We start from the raw sequence: 6,000 nt of genomic DNA, 5'->3' as shown, positions 1-6,000 counted from the left end.
GTCTTGCAACATTTCAGAGGTTCAACATTTCAGCCAGCAAAATTAGGAATGGAATGAAAATACGAGAGAAGTCAACTTCTCAAAGTGCTCATCAAGAGCCAATGAGATCTGTCCAGACTCCGTTCCAGTGTTGTTTTTTATTTCCTGCGCCTTTACTGCCCATCTAATGGCTTATTTATTACATTCATTCTTTATAAGGCTGTTCCTGTGTGGCCTAATTATGGTTAGCGCTACTTTGGAATTCCACAATAATGATGAGCTTCGTTGTTTTAATAAGAGTCTTGGCCAGGCTGGAGCTCTGGTACATCTTCACAGTTCCCAGAGGGGATTTTTTAAGGGCAGCACCAATAGTGGACAGATGGAATTCGAGCATAGCATTGGTAAATATTTTGACAGTAGAGGTGTCTACTAGAATTTCATAGTGTCTCTTATTGCAAAACCACAAAATGGGATTAACCCGCCAACCTTCATATTATGCTATATTTACTATTCATAATGCCAAAGTAAACATGTCTGGTATAGACAGTCTAGTTAGTGACATACTAAACAGTGTATTTAGTAATAGACGTAAGCTAGCCAACATCATAGCGGTATAGGCCTACCTATTTACATGCACTCAAATGCGATATTATCTAATCAACTACTTTTGACAAGGCCACATTCTTTAGAAAGGTAATCTTGTAGTGGATAATGGCCAGTTCTGTCTGTCTAGTGAACAGTTGCCCCAGAATAATTTGTGCCCTCTATACTGTTGCTGTGGATTTGTAATTGCCCTGCTCTTGAGACATCTTAGAAAGCTCTGATGGACTCAGTTATGTTACTGAAGCCATATGAACGGTCCCCTACGCAATCACACACCAGTCTCATCACGTCACCACGTATCATTAACGTTTTACCCAAAAGGCCTAACATTTATTTTAAATAAAGGATCAATAACAAATATCAACCTGTTGTATTATTATGAATATTCATGTTTGGATAATTAACTATGAATTGTGTGCTCTGCCACATGTAATGACTTTTGTTCCGTTTTTTGTTGTTGTTCCAAATCGTTCCTCCCAGGACCATCAAGCTAAGTACCTGATCTCGTAGATATATCTATCCCACAAGTGATGAGTTTAAATTTACTTTTTCTCTATTATTGTCAATGTCCACTCGGACTCACATTACACCGAACTGCAGAACACATTAAGAGGGAGAACGGTTGTTCTATACAGCGAAAGGTTTCAGTAACCTTTCACATCTGACTGGCGAAAAAAGAGTGATGTCTTATGCAGATGTGCTCCTGATTACTCATCATCTGCACGTCATCACCTTGAATTAGCAGGCTAAGCCTGACATGCACAAACCCTGGATTACAGGGATGGCTGAAACCTCTACGACTGCGTGTTGTCTTTTTCTGCAATACACAGTTACACGCGAACGCTCACTTCAATGCATTGTCTTTCCAAGATATGTCTCACAGTCCACTGTAAATCTTCCATGATACAATCAATTCTCATCCGTGATCAGTGAGGTATTGCTGTCCAGAAATTCCTGACTTGGACTTTGTTTCTTGTTTTTGGCAGGTGCCAGTGTTTCTTATTCTGTTGAGATCATTAAATCATTAAAGGTATTAGTTGCTTTACCTCTATCTCCCCCATCCTCATTAGGCATGCAGAATCCATTTGTTTATCAAGCAGCTAAGGGAGCAGAGGAGAGCACACCCAAGCTGGGGATTGATTTATTAACACTGATTTCTGCCTGTGAGACCATCATGATGACGATCATGGTGCTTCAGGAATTTCAATGGAAAGAAGAACCAGAGATCTGTATAGCTATAATGATGAGATGCTCATGTCTCTGCCCTAACAATGGGAGTCGTTGTCACATAGGCGGGAAGGCAGGCGACAAGCTTATGTCCAAAATAAGACCATGAAACGTTCTGGAAGAACCGGCTTTGCTAGAACATTTGCCATGTTCGAGTAGTAATTTAATGGAGGCAGTCCAAATCTATCACCGATGGGAAAAATGGCTGTCCATCTGGAAAATGTAAGTTCACATTATGGATATCAAAAGTGATGATATGAAGTCACAGATAAAATATGAAAAAGTTATGTCTGCAGATGTTTATTTTATATTTTTTAGGGGGTAGATCAGCTTTAATATTGCAGATAGATTGTAACTTCCATCAATGTAATTGTCTGCATCACTTCCAATCCCCCATATGTTTTTTCTCTCGCAAATATATATATATATATATTATCTTGTAATTTCGAACATCTTCTAAACCCATAATGTCGACGAAACGGCCTACACGTGAGTCACTGTATTTGTATACATGTAATAGTTGCTAATTGTAAAAAAAAAAAAGTTTTCTATTTCGCGGATTTCACTTATCGCGGGTCATTTTCGGAACGTAACCCCCGCGATAAACGAGGGATTACTGTACATACATACATACATACATATACATATACATATACATACACATATACATATACATATCCTTTAAAAAAATATATTTCCTTTTATTACTTTCCAACCCCACCACCCCTTCCCTAGTGAACAACAATGCTTAGGCCTCTACTTCCAGCTTATACATACTATATACATTTTATGGACACAGTCAATTTTACAATAATTCTATTTTGTTTGTTTTTAATCCTGAACTTCCTCTACCCTCAACCTCTCAGATCATTTTCATGATGTCCATCCGGTTTGCTTCTATATGCCATATCTTTCTAACTGTGCTCTTTCACAAAAGCTCTCAACCTATAACCTATATACTTATTATGGACACAGTATGATTTACATTAGTTATCTTGTTGTTATTAGTTGTTGTTAGTTGTTATTAGTCCCATCCTTCAACTTCATTCAACACCACCCATCTATCTCTTAACACCATCCATATTGGATTTCTATTTGCCATATATTTTTCAACTGTACTGTGATGTTTTACAAAAGTTCTGAACCCTTCTATTCTCATTGTTTCTACAGATTGTAAATTGAAAATAAACATTTTTGCTAAAAGTATTATTATATTATTGATCGATTGACTATGACTTTTCAGATCACCCAGTAGTGCTATCTGCAGGGTTAGCTCCAGGTAAATATTGCAATCCATTAGCCATTCCTGGACCTGTGTCCAAAAACAAGCTACAAATGGACAGTACCAAAACAAATGATATAATGATTCTGTCTCTTCGCAGCAAAATCTGCAGAGCTGGGAAGATTGTATCCCCCATATAAATAACATTCTATTGGTAGCAAGAATTGTATATATTAAGTTTTGAATCCGGCGTCGTTTTGCATATCAGTTCATAAACACTATGCCATGGAATCGGTACGTCAAAATTCTCTTCCCAACTATTTTGCAATCTTTATGTCTGCAGATGTTTGTGGGATAATAATCTTGGAGGGCAGTGGGTGCCCAGCTGTCTGTGATGATTTTTATCTTCCGTTACAATTCAACCTCTCAGAAATGTTTTATGATGAATCTACATATTTCCACTCTCCAGGGGATACACATTTTTGGGAAGCACTCCATCTCTGCCTCCATTTCCTGTCGGTTTTAACAGCTTCCAGGTGAGAGGTGTTTCTCGGCTCTCTTCTGGGAATGCTTTTTGAAACTGTTTTCCTATTGATACAGTTGGTTTGATACTTACCAGATTTGACAAAGTAAAGATCTCATGTTTGGCATAATATTACAAGGGAAACATAAGTGAATTATTTGGCCTCAATGGCTGGAAATGTAACATTGTTAAAGCGCAGGCCCTGAAACTCAGAACAGGGTCCCACGCTGCATTTGGTTTTCATTATTTTCTCGAAAATGTAACAATAGCACCCAGGGATTAAGTCATGGGGCAGGTCGCAGCCAAGCTAAACATCCTGCCTCCCCCTGACAAATGAAGACAGATGAAAAAAGGAAACAGGTGTAAAGTTTACTCTTGTGCTTTTCTTTTCTTTTTCTTGGGGAGGTGTTCTGTGCTTTGCTTGTCTTTGAGAAAACATCTCAGTAAGGTCCTAGGGAGGAGGGGGGGGCAAAGTCCAAGCAAAACAAAACAAAGGACGTTTTTCTCTCTCTCTCTCTGCTGCACATACTGTACATGGTTCCTGGGAACTGTTGAGGGAGTGACTGTGGATACCAAGGGAGACCTCTAGAAACGGAGCACTTCCCCTGCTCTGCTCCATATTTATGAGGTTGGGTTTCCTACCCGGGGGTTTCACTATGGTCCTCTGTAGCAGCAGCCCTGAGCTATGCTTAGGGACCATTGAGTGACACAGTGACACTAACCATCAAGAACCCTGCCCTGCCCCAAACTCACACACACAGCTGACTGCATTTACACCCATTTAAAATTAATTGATAAAACAAAAACTATTTGGTTTTAAAGTGTCCACTCATAATACTGTCATAACACATTACATAACACCTACCATAATGTAGAATGACAGATTAATGGCTAACAGTTGTTTCTAAATTCCACATATGAGTGCCAAAGTTTCTCAATAACTGACATTTCATGTTGTGGCAGCTATTACATGGCGGTGGTTTGTTTGTTGTAGTAAGCAGTGTTGTGGGAGAGAAATGCACTTGGGATTTGAGGGGTAGGCTACTGATTTGAGGGATACTGATTTAACAGAAATGTTAGGTGAGTTTTGCTGAAAGGAATGGAGAAATGGGGGCAAAATGGTTGTTAGAATTTTTGGGCGGGGAGGAAGGGGATGACAAGGAAACTATTAAAAAAAGTTTTGGACACGGTACTGAATGTGTACCTAAGGGACTTGAACATAGACTCAATCATGATGTCAAGTCATGCCGCCCTTTCCTGCAATCAATGACCAAAAGTTCCCTCTTTGGCCTCATGGGAGGAATGTTATTAATATTTGTCTGAATTTCATAATTAATAACGTTTTAATTTTTTTACGAAAATTCGGTGTTTCTATGTCAAACGGTTTTGTTATATTTCAGTCTTCTGTATATAAAGTGTAATATTGGGATGCAAACTCAAAATTGAAAATATTTCAACAATGTATCTTCTTTTGTTGCCCATAACCATGTGTGTGAGGTGTAAACCTTGTTTCAAAGTAGATTTAAGACTACCAGGAATCACTCTATGTGACCCTGATTTAGCCCACTGCAGTAAAAGGTTAAAGCTGACAGAGACAATGTAGGCCATATCCTTGTTTACTAATGCTAATTTACTGAAGGCTTTTTGATAGGCAGGGGCTCCTGAAATCTCTTCATCTGTGAAACCAACACAGTTCAACATGTGACACCAACTGAGAATGATCAAGTAACACGTGTCATGCTTGTGAAGACCTGTGTGTGTGTGTGTGTTTGTGTGTGTGTGTGTGTTTGTGTGTGGTAGTAGGAGGAAAGCATCAGTGTGTTAATATGGACATACCATTCACTGATAAGTATTACATTGTTTATGAGGTTAGTAGTAATATTTATATACTGTAGACATTACTATCATTGTAATGAATTAAATCAATGAATCCACTAATCCTGTATTGGTTTATAAATATGCTCTGTGAATATAGTTCCATTTTCCCATTACCACCATAAACCATAACCCTATCCTCTGAGAGGACAGAAGCAGGTTCCAATCCCAGACCCCTCGGACTACAGAACCCCACGGACTACAGAACCCCTTGGACCTTGAGTCGTCTGCATATCCAGTTCTGACGTCATAGGCTATGAAGATAATAACACATCTGTGAATACAGTTTGATTTGTCACATTGTCACAGTACCAATAGCTCGGGGGACTCACTAACTATTAAACACCCAGATTCTCTAACCTTACTCCAAAAGATGAGGAAATCAGTGAACCTCACACTGAAATATGTGCTATTTTTTTGACAGTGCAGAGGTTGTGCAACACATGGTTTTGATGGGCCAACATCATATTTCCAAAGCTCCTCCAGCATCGGTCCTTCCCAGGAAACATGGCTGCTAGGTTGAACTTTTGTATGGGTGATTTACATACCGTCTTAACTGTGCAGAGTTGGC

The sequence above is a fragment of the Coregonus lavaretus genome, assembly GCF_964263955.1.
Source record: "Coregonus lavaretus genome assembly, chromosome: 32".
Taxonomy (NCBI): domain Eukaryota; kingdom Metazoa; phylum Chordata; class Actinopteri; order Salmoniformes; family Salmonidae; genus Coregonus; species Coregonus lavaretus.
The sequence above is the reverse complement of the archived record's forward strand: the minus strand, read 5'-3'. Positions refer to the sequence as shown.